Source organism: Capsicum annuum, chromosome 7 (genome assembly GCF_002878395.1).
Source record: "Capsicum annuum cultivar UCD-10X-F1 chromosome 7, UCD10Xv1.1, whole genome shotgun sequence".
NCBI classification, from domain to species: Eukaryota; Viridiplantae; Streptophyta; class Magnoliopsida; order Solanales; family Solanaceae; genus Capsicum; species Capsicum annuum.
In genome coordinates, this window is record NC_061117.1 from 87561096 (window position 1) to 87582107 (window position 21012).

The window sequence follows — 21012 nt, forward strand, 5'->3', positions numbered from 1 at the left end:
GGAAACAATGTAATACCATGTTCCAGGCCGTTCCTCTCTTTACTGTACCTATAAAAAAGAAAAACATCGTGAAGTTTCCTCCCACCCAGGTCTTGATTTAATGTTACAGAATGATATGGCTAACTTGGTTACTCAGAATTTAACAACAAGCCCATGGGTTGCCTCCCATGAAGCGCTTAATTTAATGTTGTGGCACAATGTAGGTAACTAGATTACTAAGAATTCATCAAGGTACCTAAAGGAGAAACCTTCAGGATCATCAACACAATGAATAACCGACACTACCCTTAAGTTAGTTGGCTTCTTTATAGTTATTCGGACGTTGAATGTGGCTTCCTTATTATTGACTTTAAACTTAAGTTACCTCTTCTCCATAACAACCATCGCTCTACCCGTGGCCATGAAAGGTCTTTCCAATATGATTGGCCTCTAAAAGTCAACCATACAATCCAAAATGACAAAATCATCTAAGAAAATGAAGTCATCAACTTTCACTAATGCATCAAACGATATACCTATGGATTTTTTTACTGTGCGGTCTGCCATCAACACCACATAGATGTCGGTTTTGGAGGTCTCAAACCCAATGATTTGAAAATAGCCAGCGGCATCAAATTAATGTTGGCTCCTAAGTCACATAACGCTCTGGAAAACCTGGACGTCCCAATGGTACATGGGATCATGAATGCTCTGAGATCACTCTTTTTTCGGGCCAAATTTTTTGAAGTGACTGCATTGTAATGGTGAAGTTCACCAAAATCCTTAAAATTTGCTCCTCTCTTCTTTGTCACCAGTTTTTTCATAAACCAGGCATATCTGGGCATCTGCTCCAAAGTCTCAAGAAGAGGGATGTTCACACTCAGCTTCTTCAATATGTGAATGAATTTATTGAACTTCCCTTATTTCTTCTTCTATTTTAGTCTTTGAGGAAAAGGTGGTGGAGTTTTTGGAATTTATTTCACTATAGGTTCGTTAACCTTGCCCTTACCTTTAGCCTCATCAACCTAACCATCAACACCTGTCGCCTTGTCTGACTCCATGATAGGTATCTTATCACCTATAGTACTATCATTCTTTTGCTCATCGACAATAGGCAATAGGGGATCAACAATAGACTTACCACTCCTTGTGGCGATAGGATTAAAATGACCACCATTCTTAAAATTTTTAACCATGTTACTCGAAAGGGTACCCAATTATCTCTAATTCAAAGTTGCTGATATTTTCCCAAACTGTTGATCCAACTGCTTGATTGCAGTTGTAGGCGACTCAAACTTTTGGGTAAAACCTGATATATCAGCCTTTATTTCCTTAAGGCATGTTTTATAATTTTCTTGAGCCTTTACTAGTTTGGTCAAATCGCCTCCATTCTCGATTCAGTATCACGACTGCCCGGCAGAATATACCTATCTCCCTTCTCCTTATAGTTATTCTTTCTTCTCCAATCACCATTATGCTCCCTACTACGATCTCTGTATCTATATCCATAATAGTTTTTACCTTTTTTTATTTTCCCCTTGGCTTTATAACCCACTAAGTCTTGATCTAGATTCTTAGCCTCTTCCTCAATAATAGAATCATAAAGTTTAGAGGCATTACCCTGCGAACCTGCTACATTCACCATCGTAGAAGACATTAATGCTACTTGCTTCAAAGCAAAATAATATCGGTTCTAACCTATGCAGTCTCTTGCACCATAGAATAATGCACCACTCTATGGTCTCTAAAAGCCCCAATGGCATAAGTTCCAGAACCCCACTCAGCCTCCTAATTAAGCCACCCTCGGTTGGTGAGAGAGATTTGGTCTAAAACCTCAGATGCTGCTTTCTAGTGTAAACACAAGAATGATCCTCTAGTGATTGTGTGTGCTATAACTCTGGAACTAATGTTTAAGGTTATGTAAGATATCTCAAGTAAATTTGTCCCTGAAATGCGATGATTGGGTACAATGCTCAATTTCTTCTTAAATTAGAACCGAGCCTCGTACATTAACTCAGAATGCAGCTGTCTGAAGTTGTATATCTTGTTCTTTAACTACAATATTATAGATAAAGGAAAGAAATGGTCTAATAATTGCCTACTCTACTCATTCTAAATGTTAATCGATCCTTGGGAAAGTTCCCCTAACCACAAAGCAGCTTCTCCAATCAATAAAAAAGGGAACAACCTTAATCTGAGTGCCTCTTAATCAACCACAGGTAGAGTATAAGATGTGTAGATCCCAATAAAATTAGAAAGATGCATATTTGCATCATTGTAGACAAACCCACAAATACATATTTTAGATTTAAAAGCTGGATCATGGTACTAGCAATGCTAAACTTAACATTAGGTAGCAGTTTAGGAGGAATGATAGCTCTTGTCTCGGCCAACTCAATGTATCCCATATCCTTCTCATTATCATGTGGCTGTAAGTACTGATATGCTAGGATCATTTGAGATCGACCACCTCAAACTCTATCTCAATTACCGTTGAGTTCTTCCCGATGATCAAATGCTGATATCTTCCATGCTAGCTCTACATCCTGATCTAACTACTGAACTTTAGCCTCTCTTTACTTGTTAGCAGCTGCATCTGCTAACAGCTGTTGCATTTGTCGATCACCAATGTTCTTTGGATCACCTAAAGATGGGGGATGTAACACATTAGGATTATCCCAAACCCCTTTATGTTTTCCATCACATACATGTCCAGTCATCATATAATTTGGCTATAAAATTCTCTCTCGGTTCAGATGTAGTAAGAGTAAGGAATTTCCTTCACTCCTGGTGTTAGGCATACACCGGTGTACACCCAACTAAAAGGAAAAAATAGAAAATTAAAAAACTCCAACAATCCTCAATCAACAATCAGACCGTATTCCTTGGTAACAATGCTAAAATTTTGATCAACACCCAAATTACACTTCCAAAAGAAGATAAATCAATTGTTGTCAAGTAAATAAAATAACTTAGTTTGGGGTCGAACCCACATAGAATATGTTGATTTATTTCACTAGTTTGCTGAAGTTAGTAGGAAGTACTAGTAAGTAAATGGAGATTTTGTTGTTGTATTCTCGAACAAGCAACAAAAGCTCAAATTTGTTTGTAATTAGTTAAAAACTAACACTAGGAATGTGTTCCCCCTGGCTTCTAACTCAGTTAGCTTCTCATATTCAATCCAACTATCAAACTGCTGCGCATGTAGAATCTGGTAATTTAGGTATCACCAACCGTCTCTTGGCATGATATAGTAAATTTTGCTCATCTCTTATTTGTCTCTGAGTGACGCCTTACTAACCTTTATGTTGGACCCTAGTTTCAACTATCTCCTCTCGGTCTCAAGTTGATTAGATGTAAAATAATCATCTTAAGTAGATAATGTAGGTAATCTTATTTCAACAATTGACCCCAAATCACTGTTTTGATCTCTTTTTCCCAATCTCTACCTCCCTCTAGGGTTCGTAGTGAATACAAGTTGCATGTAACAACAACTATCTAGAAGGATTAGAAACTTCCCCTACTTTTTTATTTATCTAGGGTTCTCCCAACCTTAGTTAATAGAATTAGCCACTAATTATTTTGAAAATATCAAAGGAATTCATAATTTAAAGCATTCAAATAATATCACAATAATCAATTAATAAAACCCAAATTCTTTAACTTAATAATCAACCAAAATTAATACAGAACCAATACCAAGATAAAAATCAAATCCTAGAATCAACTATATGTTTGTAAGTATATAGGGTGTGTAAACTATTTAAAAAATATGAAAAGGGTATTTAAAGAATACAAGGAAACCCTAAAAATGAAATCCCAAATGAAAAAGGAAAATTGAGGCCGGTGGCTACCTACTAAGCCACCTCTGGGCCCTAGGTGATACCTACTGACTGAAGGTGGTCCTCAGTAGGTGCGTTGGCCTTAAACTACTTTTGAAAAATCGCTAGACATGGCTGTTCTACAACCTACTCTGACACCTACGAATCATGAGAGGTATCTATGGGTCATAGGCTCCCTCCATCAGGGACAAGGTCTTCTTTATACACTTCTAAGCCTCCGAACTTCAACTTTTTAACACTTACTCTGGCACCTATGCTGAGTAAGTGGTACTTACGAGCCTTAGGTGCCCAGATAAGTAGCCTAGAACTTTCATTTTCATCCTTTTCTTTTGTTTTGCATCAAAAACCTAATTTCCTATAAAACCTAAGACAAAGCACATTATATCTCACAAAACAATCTAAGTAACTTGTATATTTTCATAATTTTAAGAGTCAAAAGTTCTTTGAATCCATAGCACATCAGTTGGATAAAACTGGATGACTAAATAACTAAATACTTGATAAAGCAAACCTAAACTGAACATAAACTGAAGCATAAGCTGAGGACTATGGGAGCTATCAATAACCGATATACCCCAACGTGAGAAAATAGAGGGTCCAACTTGTAACCCGGCTGGCATGGATCTATTAAACTGATGTCTTGAAGGACTTGGGTGTCATTCCTCATTCCTTAATTTTAGAACTTAGGGACTTTTACCAAAGTATCAAGCCTCAACTGATGGGTGAGCCTTTATCGCTGCATTTACTAGGAGCTAAGTACTACTCCTAACTGAAGACAATGATAACTGCTATATACTCAGTATCATAATATTCTGAAAATAACAACATATGTATAATGTGGGGTAATCAAAACATGTCAACTACTACATGCATGAATTCCTAGGTATTGGGTGTTTATAACCTGCCAACTTGGTCTAATGCAACTAAACATGATAATATTAAAAGTTGAGCACAATAGGGATTTTCATACTTTAGGCCAAAACTAAATCATTTATCAAATATAGGGAAAATTATTATTCTAATAATGAGAAGAAGTTACTGATATGGAAAAATAGCTATTCATGATTGAATTCCAAGAACAACTGAAAATATCAAGGAAACTCATATTTGACTTGGAACCCAAAACTTAAAAAAAAGTTTAACTGGAAAATGGAGAAGTCTTTAGGACTCGATGGGTAGAAGGAACCCATTGATGAAATCCCACACGCCTGAAGGTGAATTGGCTTAAGAACTTCTTAGAAATTGAAATTGAGATGGAAGAACCCTAACTTAGCTTTAGGAGAAGATTAATCGCCCCTTTTTGATAAGTGTTGATGTATTTAAGTTTGAGAGGTGTTAGGATAATATAATCCCCTAATAACTCATATGGAATACCAAAAACATGGGTTTTGGCTTAAAAGAATAGGAAATACCTAAAATCTATTTTAAAAACATGCAAATTTTTGAGAAACAGTTGCCACGACTTGAGTAACAACTAGTTATGTCAGGTCATAAGTCGTGGCTTGATTAATGATCTGAGTACCTGAGTCTTGTTCCTTCACTATTATTATAATGACTTCCCTCCATAGAGCTTATTGAGTCTGATAATGAGTCGTTAAAAGGTGTCATTATGATGATAGGTTTACCTAACAACTCGTTAAGGCTAATAATGAGTTGTTGGTTGGACTTATCATCACTAGGCTAAATTTTTGGGACCCCTACTATTATGGTAATGACTCATTGTGTCTGAAAATAGGTCATTGCCAACATTGTTGCCACTGGTAGTTTGACATTTCTTTAGGGAATTTTCCAGAACTTCATACTACAATATCGGATTAAGGCTACACAAGTAGTATTTGACAGATAATGGCCTACCTCGTAGATATTCTAGAGCTAAAAATTTTGTGGTATTACAAGTTCCTAGCCTCATCTTTAATGGATTTAATTCTATTCTTTCTTCTTCATTTGATTGCATAGGCATGAAAGAATTTGGTATTGGAGTCTCCGTCACTTAACCCATTGATTCTAGATTTGGTTCTCCATAGGTCTTCTTCATATTTAAGAAGAGTGTTGTACTCAAAGAGTAAATTTTACTCAAGATTATAGAGAAAAGTTCTATGGTGGTAATTGGGGGATTTTTGAATTCCATCGAGTTTGGTAAGCATTCTCTTTATGTTATGGAAAATTTTACCCAATGTGGATTTATTCCGCTCTACATCTGTAGTGTGGAATAATTTGTGGGAATTCAGGAGGTGTTGGACTGGCTAAAGCATTGCTGGACCATATTTGGGAATATGGGGTGGTTACACCACATAGGCTTATATCTGAAAAGCCTGTTGGAATTAGGGGGCTCATTTTTATTGAGTTATACCAGGAGGGGTGAGTGGATAGAGTGGCTATTGGGGGTGGGTTATGGTAGAATCTGGGTATTTTAGTACCCAATAGTTGTTATCAAAAGACCTAACAAGCCTTTGAAGGATGAGATCTCTTTTATTCTTATATCTCTTATTGGTCCAAGTAAATTTACTTTCTTTAAAACCTAGATCTATCATTTTACATTAGTCTAAACAACGCCACAAGGCACTAGCTCTATTATTATTAATACACTTATCTCCTAGTTTATCTTTAGCTTGAAGAACTTTATTGAAGTCCTATCGAAAAACCAATCCCCATAAAATTTTATGAGATTATCATCAATTATTGCCAGAGACTAGTGCAGTTGGTAAAATTTAGGCTAGAATATATGGAGGAAAAAAATCCAAGAGTAAGGGTAAGGACTTACCTTGATTATCACGTTGATTCCCTGAGGGGTGATAGAGATATATTCCCTTTTGAGCAAGCTGATGTTGGGTGTATTTATGGATTCTAGCGTCACTATTTTATCCTTTTTATCATTGCTTTGAGGATGATTCCATACTGTATTGGTAGATAACGATATAATTGTGTAAAAATGTGTTAAATCATGTGTTCATAAGGTTCTAAGTTAATTCCAAACAAGTTTGTACTTAAAAGTTGTATTTAGAGTTCAATCTGAAAAAACTAGTGTTACTAGTTGGACCTAGGTATTTTATTTACTTTATTCCGGTGGATTCTATTGTGTTTAATGCGTTCCAAATAGTTTTCATGGTTGATTATGAGTGTAATAACTTATTGGGAGTGAGAAAAGTTCCATTTGAATGAGTGTACAGCTGGAACAATAATTGATAGATCAACGTAAACTAGCTTAGTTTTGCCCTTATTTTGATTCATTGTTATGGACTTAGTGAGGTGTTTTTCTATTAATTCGAGTGGTTTGATGATGTAGGATGATTTTGTAGCTTAATAAAATGTTATTTTTATGTTAAAGAGGCTTGGAAATCATGGGAAATACACCATAAGACAAGGGATGAAAGGAGGAAGGACCAACACTTAACCAAAATTCAGAGGACAAATTCCAGTAGCATCATGCGTTTAGTATGCGTCACATGCTCTAGTCCTGTGCAATACAGGATATGAAGCACGCTCCATTCCATATGAATATAGGGTGTGACTCATGCTCTACTCCACACCTAGGTGTTTTAAGCTAATTTGACTCTTACATGAACTTGGCTTACCCTTAGGCTATATATACATGTTGTATCATACTTTTACACATATTTAGACATATTTTGGAGAGAAAAGGGTTGATACAACTTCATAATTAGGTTTTTATTAATTTAATTTAGTTCATTCATGTTTTTATTCATTAATTAAAACATTGTAATGGTGATTATGACTATGCATGGTTAAACGCCCTCTTCCAGGGTTAAAACCAAAAACATGATTGTTATTTCCATGGATTAAGTTTGTTTGCTTTGTTTATCAATATTTGTTGTTTCTTTATTCTCTTTTTAACTATTTTATGGATTTGTGACCCTTAGAATACATCCATTGTCAACCTTGTGAACTCGGGAGAGGGAATAGGGCGATAGAACATGGGAATAAGCAGAGTATGGTTCTTGATTCTTTATAAAATAAGAAACTTGAATTAGTATCTAGAAAAGGGATGTACTTAGATACCTTACTTGATTCATCTGTAGGATGGTCTTTGTAAGGAACTTAATTGAATTATTACATCCCCGCTCAACAATGTAGGTGTAAGGTTCAACTTAGGTAATATATTAGAGGTTAGGAAACCATAATCGTGCAATTAGCCCTACAAATAAACAACCAAGATAAGCAAGTTAACGAATGAAATTCAAAAGAATAATATAATTTTTCAGAGTGCTTCAACCCTAGGTTTTCTATTATTGATTGTGTCAAGACCTTTACTTTCCGCATTGTTTAGTTTTAATTTACAATTTCTGAACTCTTTATTTTGTTACTTTTGCATCAATTGAATCTAAATTGTGAACTAAAATCAAATTGTTGCAAAATCTAGACTCTGTGGGATTGATAACTCGGCTTTATTGAAGGCCACTATATTACATGGTAGACCACCTACACTTGTATGTGTGCTTAGACGCTGTCAAGTTTTTAACGTTGTTGCTGGGGACTTGTATTTTGGAAATTGTTTATTTTAGTTTTACTTTTAGATTTATATGGTGTTTTTAAGCTTGGTCTTGGTTTTGTTACTGGAAGAAAAAGGCTTTTAGGTTGATAAGCTAGCAAGGGATCGAGATTTGGTAGAATTAAGATCCAAACCAGAGCAAGACTTTCACCGACGTAGGAGAGAAATAATCCCTCTCCCAAGAATTCCTCAAATCCAAGAAGACCAAGCTCGAAGGACAATTTGGGAAGTGGTAGTCCCATTTCCAATGAATTTAACTTCCCCAATTAAAAACCATATGCTGGGGAATTTTGAGTTAAAGCACAATATGGTGTAGCTTCTTGTCAGCATTGGAAAGTTTGTAGGGCTTTCACACGAGGATCTATAAGTCCACTTGCAGACTATCGTTGAGCTTACTGATTTATTCAATTCGACTGGGGTGACTCCAGATTATGTGAGGCTGACACTGTTTCCCCATTCACTTTTGGGGGAAGCTAAAAGGTGGTTGAATGTTGAGTTGGCCAGTTCAATCACATCATGGGATGACTTAGCCAAAAAGTTCCTCATCAGATTCTTCCCATCAGGAAAGACTACGAGAATTCTCAGTAAAATAGTGAGCTTTAAATAGAATCTTGATGAAAACCTTTATTATGCTTGGAAACGCTTCAAGGATCTTCTTCGGGAGTGTCCATACCACCAATAGTCCAATGAGATACTTTCTCAAACTTTTGTAGAGGCTCTTGATTACAATACAATGATTTTGCTGGATTCAACCATAGGAGGTCAAGTGCAAGAATTGACTTATGATGAGATGTACGAATTACTGAATTGCATAGCACAAGGAAATCCAGAGTGGCATTCAGATTCTAGAAGTACCACAAAAAGAATTGCAGTTGTATTGGAGGTGGACTAATTCACAGCCTTATTAGCATAGGTATCAGCCTTACAAAATTTTATCAACACTCATTTCAGCAGCATAAATTTGGGAGCAATAAAACCTACAGCCACAGTTAATGCCATCAAATAAGATGTAGGTTGGTGTGAAGTATGCAGAAATAGTTGTCAAGCAGCTACCATATGTGCTTTAAATCCAGAATATGTGATGTATGTAGGCAATGGTCAAAGGCCTAATTATAGAATTTCCTACAACATGAAATGGCAAACTCAGCCACCAAATTAGTCATGGAACGCCTCACAGCCACAAGCCCAATTAAATCAGTTAATGAGCAACATGGAAGAAATGTTGAAATCAATCTTAGTTGGTCAAGCACAATTGGTTGCAGATCTAAAAAGTTAAAAGGAATATTTATAGAATCAATAAGTGGTCACAAGAAGTTTATAGTTGCAAGTGGGCTAATTATCACAGGTACGAAATACAAGACCACAAGGTGGGTTGCCAGCAGATATAGAAAATCCAAAGTATGTTATGGCAATCACCTTAAGAAGTCGTAAATCGTTTCAAGGATAACCTCCAAAGACAACAAAAGAGGTTGGTCTTAATATGGTGACCAAACAGGTTCCTGAAAAAGTTGCTAAAAATTAAAGGAAGTCTGAGTACTTGAGACCAAAAGTTGATGAACCAAAAGTAAAGAAGACACTGCCATTGCATTCCCTCAAAGGAAAATAAAATTGAAGAATGATGTCCTGTTCAAAATGTTCATTGATACATTTAAAGAGTTTCATATTAACTTACCTTTGCTTGATGATTTGTAGAGTATGCCTAAGTATGCAAAGTACTTTAGGTATGTGGTGGCGAAGAAGGTGAAACTAAAGGATATGGGAGCAATAACACTTACTGAAGAGTGTAGTGTAGTAATAACACAGAAAATCCCTAAGAAATTAAAAGATCAAGGGAAGTTTGCCATCCCTATTTAAATTGAGAGTAAAGAGGTTCATGCACTGAGTGACTTAGGGGCAAGCATAAATTTGATGCCACTTTCATTGCTTAAAACATTGGGCTTAGGGTAACTAAATCGACACTCGTGTTAATGCAACTTGGAGACATATTCATTACATATTCGAAAGGTGTAATAAAGGACGTACTCATAAAGGTTGGTAAATTTATTATACCTGCTAAAATTGTTTTCTTCTTTTTGAGGCAGATGGGCAAGAACTAATTATCTTGGGGCATCCATTATTAGCAACTGGAGGGGCCTCAGTTGATTTTAGAAAAGGCACACTCAAGATGAGGGTAGATAATGAAGAAGTGGTATTTGATGTTTACAAAGCACCACTTGAAAATTCCCAATATAAAGATTTATGCATGATCAATATGATTGAAAGGGATGAGTATGGAATGCTTAAGCGACCAAAGACCTCTTCTGACTACCTGATTGAGCGACTTAAGATAAAACCACCATTTCCTAATATAATGAAGGATAAAAGAAAGAGAGATGTTGACCTTGAGATTACAAACTCAAGAGGTTAGAAATGAATAAAAAATGGCTTCCAAAAGGGAGTAAAATAGTGAAGGAATATGGCTGAGTTAAGTTTGGTCGTGCCACGACACTAAATTATGCACTGCTTGGGAGGTAACCCAAGTTAATTAGGTGTCTTTTCTTTTTAGTTTTTAGTTTCTATTTAACGTAGTTTTTATTTTAGGTTGAGTCACAGGTTAATGGGAAGTCTGAGTACCATATACTTGAGCTTGAAGCATGGCAAAGATGAATTGTGGGGTCTCGTTGATCCCATCAATACAAAAGATTCTACTAGCTAGGCCTAGAGGCCTCAGGGAGTAATTCTATCTCTTACCATTAAAATTTACTTTGGGGACAAAGTAGATTTTTAAGTGTGGGGTGAGGAAATTCCCAGTTTTTAGCTCAATTTAAAAATTTAGGATAAGAATAAGTGAGATATTTGAGTTGGTTCTATTTTTGATTGCATGGTGCAAGTTTTTTTTGGTAAATTCATGTTGATTGTGTGAACTACTATTTTTTAGACTCTTAGGATAAAGTTTTTGGCTCTTGTACTTGTAGCCTTGATTTTGAATATATGATATTGTTTGGTTTGAAGTCTATAATGATAATATTAGGTTGAAATTGCCATGTGAGTGTGAGATTCTTGGTATATTCCTTGTCGAATGTAATGTCTAGAACTTGCCCGGTGTGTGTGTGAAGCAAAATAAAGAATGTGGGTTTAGGAGATGATATAGGCATTTCTTTGACAGCCTTATTTTATACCTTCTTTTACCTACCCATTATGCATTATCATAGTTAAACCCCATTGAGCCTTTAGTTTCTTCTTTGGCAACCTCATAAGCAGCCTAATCCCTTATTTGATAGACAACAAATTGATACAAAAAGATCCTAACCTCTTTAATAGAAAATTGAACTAGTAAGGAGTTTGAGAAATTGAAGAAGAAAAAGGTGAAATTGATGCCCCAAGGCAATGTTTAATGGTGTATAAGTGATGTGTGGTGGATGGTTGTGATATAATTTATGCTAAAAATATTGCCGTGACTATGAAAAAAGAAAAATTGATTCATATGGTAGTAAACAGTACGCCCACCATGTGTTTTTGAAAATACTTAAAGGAGATGGAGCAAAAATAAAAGGTATGGGTGAATAAATAAATGTAAATTGATTGTGGGAGACTGGTTTTAATTGTAAAAAGTGATGTATTAATGCTCATAGAGAGATTTGTCACTATTCCCAAATAGTTCCTACCCGTTCCTTAGACTACATTACAATCCGAAAAGTCCTAATTGATCCTAATCTTTACATTTGGATATTAGAAAAGAATTACACTAAGGGAAAGACTATGGTTCATTGTGTATAACTTGAGAATTCTTTGGGTGTGAGATCGTAATTTCATTCTTGTACCCATCATGTTCTAAATTGGTTAATTGTGAGTGATTATGGGTAACTCTCTTGTTGTGAGGGCACATGTTTAATGAATGTGGGTGATTTATATGATGTCTTTGATTCATTTATATGCATGAGTTTGCCAACTTGGTGAGTCAATTCTTGATCTAGGATGTTTTGTAGTAGTGTTCATGATCTTTTAATTGTGTAAATAACATGCTTAGAGTAGTAATTTGCATTCTATGTAGTCATTGTAGTGTTAGCTTGAGTTTATTTCATTTAGTTGAATTGGAGAGTCTCCTTATTTGATTTTGATTATAGTTAAGAGTTGTTTGAGGATGAACAAGGATTTAAGTGTGGGGTGGTGATGTTGGGTGTATTTATGCATTCTAGCATCATCATTCTAGTCTTCTTAGCCTTATTTTGAGTAATATTCTATACTATATTGGTAGATAGTGATATAAATGCGTAACGATATGGTAAATCATGTGTTCATAAGGTTCTAAGTTAATTCCAAACAAGTTTGTACTTAAAAGTTTCATTTACAGTTCAATCCAAACAACTAGCATTACTAGCTGGAGCTAGGTGATTTGTTTAGTTGATTCAAGTGGATTCTATTGTGCTTAAGGTGTTCCAAATGGTTTTCATGGGTTATTATGAGTGGAATCACTTGTCGGGAGTGATAATAGTTCAATTTGAATATGTGTACAGCTGGAACAATAAGTGATAGATCAATGCGTACTAGCTTAGTTTAGCCCTTGTTTTGATTTGTTGTTATGGAGTTAGTGTTGTCTTTTTCTCTTAATTCGTGGGGTGTTATGATGTAGGATTATTTTGTATCTGAATATGATGATATTTTGATGTTAAATAGTCTTGAAAATCACCAGAAAGACACCACAAGACAAGGGATGAAAGGAGAAGGGCCAACACTTAACAAAAATTTAAAGGACAAATTCTAGTAGAATCATGCATTTAGAATGCGTCGCATGATCTAGTCCTGTGCAATACAGTGTGTGACGCATGCTTCATTCCATAGGAATAGAGGGTACGACGCACGCCCCACTCCACACCTGGGCGTTTCAAGCTAATTTGATTCCTACACGGACTTAGCTTATCCTTCTGATATATATACATGTTGTATCACGTTTTTACACATATTTGGACATATTTTTGAGATAAGGGGCAGCTACAACTTCATAATTAGGTTTTTATTAATTTTATTAAGTTCATTCATATATTTGGTCCTTAATTACAATATTGTGATTTGGATTATGACTATGCGTGGCTAAGCACCATCTTCCGGGGTTAAAGTCAAGAACATGGTTATTATTTCCATGGATTAAGTTTGCTTGATTTGTTTATCAGCATTGGTTGTTTGATTATTCTTGTTTTAACTATTTTAAGGATTCACGACCTTTAGAATACATCCATTCTCAACCTTGTGAACTCTAGAGAGGGAATAGGGCGATAGAACGTTGGAATAAGCAGAGTATGGTTCTTGATTCTTTATAAAATAAGAAACTTGAATTATTATCTAGGACAGGGATGTACTTAGATACCTTACTTTATTCATATGTAGGATGATGTTTGTTAATAACTTAAGTGAATTATTACATCCTCGCTCAACAATGTATGTGCAAGGTTCAACTTAGGTAATAAATTAGAGGTTGGAAAACAATAATCTTGACATTAACCCTATGAATCAACAACCAAGATAAGCAAGTTAACGAATGAAATCCAAAAGAATAATATGATTTTTCAGAATGCATCAACCCTGGGTTTTCTCTTATTGTTTTTCTTAAGACCTTTACTTTCCATATGCTATAGTGTTAATTTACAATTTCCAAACTCTTTAGTTGGTTACTTTTGCATCAATTGAATCTAAACTCTAAACTAAAATCAAATTGTTGCCAAATCTAGTCTCTGTGGGATCGATAACTCGGCTTTCTTGAAGGACACTATATTACTTGGTAGACCACCTACAATTGCGTGTGCGCTTTGGTGCTGTCAAGTTTTTGGCTCCGTAACCAGGGACTTGTATTTTCAGTTGTTTATTTAGTTTTACTTTTAGATTTATCTGGTGTTTTTACGCTTGGTCTTGGTTTTGTTATTGCAGGAAATGGGTTTTTAGGTTGATAAGTTTTCAAGGGATCGGGATTTGGTAGAACCAAGCTTCGAACTCGTGCAAAACTTTCACCAACACATGAGAGAAGCAATCTTTCTCCCTAGAATTTCTCAAATCTAAGGAGATCAAGAGAATACTGCTCTAATGGCTGAAGAATAACCAACCTGAAGGACAGTTAGGGTAGTGGCACTCTCATTTCAAACAAACTTGACATCCCCAATTCGAAGACCGGCTGCTGGGGGAATTTTGAGTTGAATAACAACATGGTACAGCTTTTTATCAGCAGTGGATAGTTTGCAGGGCTTTCACATGATCATCCATAAGTCATCTTGTAGACCTTTATTGAGCTTACTGATACATTCACTCCGACTGGGGTGACTCTAGATTATGTGAGGCTGACACTGTTTCCCCATTCACTTTTGGGGGAAGATAAAAGGTAGTTAAATGTAGAGCCGACCAATTTACTCACATCATGGTATGAATTAGCCAAAAAGTTCCTCATCAGATTCTTCCCATCAGGCAAGACTGTGAGACATCACAGTGAAATAGTGAGCTTAAAATATAAGCTTGATGAAAACCTTTATCATGCTTGGGAATGCTTCAAGGCTCTTCTTCGGGATTGTCCACACCACCAACAGTCCAATGAGGTACTTTCTCATACCTTTGTAGAAGCTCTTGATCACAATACAAAGATTTTTCTATATTCAGCCGCAGGTGGCCAAGCACTGGAATTGACTTAAGATGAGCTGTACATATTACCAAATCACATAGCACAAGGAAATCCAAAGTGGCATTCAGATTCTAGAAGTACTAAGAAAAGAATTGCCGGTGTATTGGAGATGGACCGATTCACAGCCTTATCAGCACAGGTTTCTACTTTACAAAATTTGATCAGCACTCATTTCAATGACATAAAGTTAGGAGCAGCACAACTTGCAGCCACAGTCAATGCCATCAAATAAGCTGCAGGTTGGTGTGAAGTATGCATAAATAGTAGTCAAGAGGCTACTATATGTGCTTCAAATATGGAATCTATGATATATATAGTCAATGCTCAAAGGCCTAATTATGGTAATGCCTACAACATGAAGTGGCAAACTCATCCACCAAATCAGTCATGGAACACCCCACAACTATAGGCGTGATTTAATCAGTCAATGAGCAACATGGAAGAAATGTTGAAATAAATCTTTGTTGGTTAAGAACAATTGGTTGCAGATCTAAAAAATCAAAAGGCAAATTTAAAAAATCAACAATCGGCCACAAGAAGTTTAGAGTGGCAAGTTAGCCAATTATCATAGGTACTGAATACAATACCACAAAGTAGGTTGCCAGCAAATATAGAAAATCCAAAGCAGATTATGGAAATCACCTTAAGAAGTGGTAAAGATCTTCAAGGATAACCTCTAAAGGCAATAAAGGAGGTTGATGCTGATATGGGGACAAAATAGGTTCCCAAAGAAGTTGTTGAAAATTCAAAAAAGTATGAGTACTTGAGACCAAAAGTTGTTGAGCTAGAAGTAAAGAAGACATTGTCATTCCCCTTCCCTCAAAGGCAAATAAAAGTGAAGGATTATGCCCTGTAACCTTTAAAAAGCATCAAATTGACTTACCTTTGCTAGATGTTTTGTAGAGTATTCCTAAGTATGCAAAGTACTTGAGGGATGTGGTGGCGAAGAAGGTGAATTTCAAGATATAGGAGAAATAACACTCACTAGAGAGTGTAGTGTGGTAATGACATAGAAAATCCCCATAAAATTGAAAGATTAATGGTAGTTTGCCATATCAATTCAAATTGGGAGTTAAGAGGTTCATGCACTGAGTGACTTGGGGGCAAGCATAAATTTGATGCCCCTTTCATTATTTAAATCATTGGGCTTGGGGTATCCTAAATCGACACCCGTGGTTGTGCAACTCGCAGAGGGATCCATTACATATCCGGAAAGTATAATAGAGGAATCCTCATAAAGGTGTGTAAATTCATTATACTTGCTGACTTTTTTATTCTTGATTTTTAGGCAGATGAACAGGCACCAATCATTATGGGGCTTTCATTCTTTGCAACTGGAGGGGCCTTAATTAATGTTAGAGAAGGCACGCTCAAGATGAGGGTAAATGATGAAGAGGTGGTATTTGATGTTTACAAAGCACCATTTGAAAATTCCCAATATAAAGATTTATGCATGATCAATATGATTGAAAAGGATGAGTGTGGGATGCTTAAGCCACCAAATACCTCTTTCAACTACCTGATTGAACGACCTAAGATGAAACCACTATTTCCCAACATGATGAAGGATAATAAAAGAGAGATGTTGACCTTGAGAGTGCAAACTCAAGGGGTCAAAATTCAATAAAAAATGGCTCCCAAAAGAGAGTAAAAAGTGAAGAAATATGGCTGAGTTGAGTTTGGTCGTACCGCGACACTAAATTTGGCACAACTTGGGAGGCAATCCAATTTAATTAGGTATGTTTTCTTTTCAGCTTTTAGTTTTTATTTCACGTAGTTTTTGTTTTTTTTTATTGAGTCACAGGTTAATGGGAAGTCTGAGTACCATAAACTTGAGCTTGAAGAATGGCAAAGAAGAAGTGTGGGGTCCCATGGATCCCATGAATACAAAAGATGCTGCTAGCTAGGCCTAGAGGGCTCAGGGGGTAATTCTATCTCTTACCTTTAAAATTTACTTTGGGGACAAAGTAGATTTTTAAGTATGGGGTGGGGAAATTCCTAATTTTTGGCTTAATTTGAAAAATTTTGGGGTGGGAATAAGTGAGATATTTGAGTTGGTACTATTTTTTATATCATGGTATAAGTGTTTTGTTTGGTGAAAGCATGTTGATTGTGTGAATTATATTTTTGATACTCTTAGGCTCAAGTTTTTTACTCTTGTACTTGTTGTCTTAATGTTGAATTCATGCTATTTTTTGGTTGGGAGTCTTTGATGATACTATTGAGTTGAACATGTTCCATGTGAGTGTGAGATTTTTTGTATATTCCTTGTTACATGTTATGTCTAGAACTTGTCCAGTGTGTGTGTGAAGCAAAATAAAGAATGTGAGTTTAGGAGAGGATATAGGTATTTTTTTGATATCGTTGTTTTATACATTCTTTTACCTACCCATTATACCTAATCCCTTCTTTGATAGACCATAAATTGATTCAAAAATCTCCTAAGTGTTTTATGGAACTTTGAATTAGTAAGGAGTTTGAGAAATTGAAGAAGAAAAAGGTAAAACTGATGCCCCAAGGCTATGGTTATTGGTGTATATGTGATGTGTAGTGGATGGTTGTTATATACATTATGCTAAAAATATTTCCATAATTGTAAAGAAAGAGAAAAATTGATTCATATGGTAGTAAACAATATGCCCACCATGTGTTTGTGAAAATGCTTAAAAGATATGGGGAAAAAACAAAATGTATGGGAGAATGAAAAAATGTAAATTGGTTGTTGGAGATTGGTTTTAATCTTAAAAAGTGATATATTAAAGCTCTTGGAGAGGTTAGTCACTAGTCCCAAATAGTTCCTACCCGTTCCTTAGCCTGCATTTCAACCCAAAAAAGTCCTAATTTATCCTAAGCTTTACATTCGACTATTAGCGGAGAATTACATTAAGAGCAATCCTATGGTTCATTGGGTGTAACTTTTGAATTTTTTGGGAGAGTGAGCATAATTTAATTCTTCTACCTATCACGTTCTAAATTACTTAGTTGTGAGTGATTATGGGTAACTCTCTTGTTGTGGGGGCACATGTTTGATGAATGTGGGTGATTTGTATGATGTCTTTGATTTAATGATATGCATGATTTTACCAACTTAGGGAGTCAATTCTTGTGTCTAGGATGTTTTGGAGTAGTGTTCATGAGCTTTCAATTGTGTAAACAACATGCTTAGATTAGTAACTTGCATTCTATGTAGTCATTGTAGTGCTAGCTTGAGTGTTTTGCATTTAGTAGAAGTGGAGAGACTCCTTAGTTGATGTTGATTATAGTTAAGAGTTGTTCGAGGATGAACAAGGATTTAAGTGTGGGGTGGTGATGTTGGGTGTATTTATGCATTCTAGTGCCACCATTCTAGTCCTTTTAGCCTTGTTTTGAGGATTATTTTGTACTATATTGGTACATAATGATATAAATGTGTAACAACGTGTTAAATAATGAGTTCATAAGGTTCTAAGTTAATTCCAAACAAGTTTGTACTTAAAAGTTTCATTTAGAGTTCAATCCAGAAAACTAGTGTTACTAGCTTGAACTAGGTGTTTTGTTTAGTTGATTTCTGTGGATTCTATTGTGTTTAAGGTGTTCCGAATGGTTTTCATGGGTTATTCTGAGTGGAATAACTTGTTGGTGGTGATAAAAGTTCAATTTAAATGAGTGTACATCTGTAACAATAAGTGAAAGATCAATGCGAACTAGCTTTGTTTAGCCCTTGTTTTGATTCATTATTATGGACTTAATGTTGTGTTTTTCTCTTAATTAATTTGGTGTGATGATGTATGATGCTTTTGTATCTGAATATGATGACATTTTTATGTTAAATATCCTTGGAAATCATGTTAAAGACACCACAAGACAAGGGATGAAAGGGGGAAGGACTAACACTTAACCAAAATTTGGAGGACAAATTCCAGTAGTATCATGTGTTTAGCATGCATTGTATGCTATAGTCCTGTGCAATACAGGGTGCGATGCACACTACATTCCATAGAAATAGAGGGTGCAATGCATGCTCCACTCCACCCCTGGGCATTTCAAGTTGATTTGACCCCTACACAGACTTGGCTTACCCTTATGCTATATATAAATGTTGTATCACATCTTACACATCTTTGGACATATTTTGGAGGTCAAGGGGCTCCTACAACTTCATAATTAGGCTTTTATTAATTTCATTTAGTTCATTCATGTTTTTAGTTGTTAATTACAGCATTGTGATTACGATTATGACTATGCATGGCTAAACGCGCCCTCTTCCGGGGTTGAAGCTAAGAACATGATTATTATTTCCATGGATTAAGTTTGTTTGCTTTTTTTTGTTATCAATATTAATTGTTTGTTTGTTGTTGTTTTAACTATTTTAAGGATTCACGACCCTTTTGAATACATCTATAGTCACCTTTGTGAACTCAGGAAAGGGAATAGGGCAATAAAACATGGGAACAAGCAAAGTATGATTCTTGCTTCTTTATAAAATAAGAAATTTGAATTAGTATCTAGGACAGGGACGTACTTAGATACCTTACTTGATTCATATGTAGGATGATCTTTGTTAAGATCTTAGGTGAACTATTACATCCCCGCTCAACGATGTAGGTGTAAGGTTCAACTTAGGTAATAGATTAGAGGTTGGGAAACCATAATCACACAATTAGCCCTACGAATCAAAAACCAAGATAAGCAATGCTGGATTTTTAGAGTGCTTCAACCCTAGATTTTCTTTTATTGATTATCTCAAGACCTTTACTTTACACATTGTTTAGTATTAATGTACAATTTTCAAACTCTTAATTTGGTTATTTTTCATCAATTGAATCTAAAATGTGAACTAAAATCAAATTGTTGCCAAATCTAGTCTTTGTGGGATCAATAACTTAACTTTCTTGAAGGCCACTGTATTACTTTGTAGAACACGTACACTTGAGTGTGTGTTTGGGTGCTATCATGGACCTTCCTTCTATATGATAACAATGCATCTAGAAAGACCTTTAATTAAAGATTGAATTTGGGATTAATATCCCAATGTGATAGTGAAGTCACTGTATTCAGTCATCTTAGTGTCCAGAAGCACTAGTAGGGAGGGTTTGTGAAATTTCATGTGTGCTTAATAGTGAATGCAAAAGAAAATATTTGTGAAGCATCATGAGTGCTTAATAGTGCGTGCGAAAAAAAGCTCTATTAGAATTCCTCACATTCTAGATGATGAAGTTCATTTGGTTGTTTTGAGGTTAAGGATTGAGCATTAGCTCTTTCCCCTTATTTGTCAAGGGAGGGGATTTATTTGCATCCAAATAGTTCAAAAGTACCACAGGTGAGGTCATGCCTTTTTTATTCTTCACGTTGAAAGTGAACTTCTTGATCTTGTGGGGACAAAATACTAAAGCAACTTCTCTGAAGATATCTAAGAACTTTTCAGGTATATGTTTTTGAGTTTGAAGATCTCGAATTTTTTTTCCCCAAAGGCGTTAAGTAGTTCCTCCATCTCTTCATTGATTTGCCTTGTAAGTTCTAAGGTGGAGAGAAAGGAATTTCCTAGTTTTTTTGCCCGAGGAAGAGTTTATTCAAGGATCCATTATATGAGTTATGGATTCAGGATGTCTGGGGTTGTTAGGGGAGGTAGGAAAATAGGGATTTGCTATTAATAAAAGTTATTCAAAAAGTTCACTATGTTGTGGACATGTGACTCCTATCCTCATAGAGTTGTGACTGAAGGAGTGTTTGTATTAGTAGTTAATGCCCAAAGTTTGTTATCAGGTTTATCCCTTTTTGGATTTGATGGGCTATGTAGTGATGGTCCTTTAAGAGAAGTAATATTATTTGGTCTCTTATCTTAAGATTCAATATGGCATCTTATCCCTGGATTACTAGCTCCATCTATGAGTCAGGGATGAAGTTTACTGGAGGAGGAGTTAAGATAAAGTAGAGTGGGATTTTCTATGTGTTGTTGGTCGCCATTGTTAATATTGGAGGTGTTTTTAGTAGTGGAGGTAAGAGATATGTGATAAGAGGTATTGTTTTTTGTAAAAGGGGAGGAATAGAAGAGGGAAGTTAGTTGACAT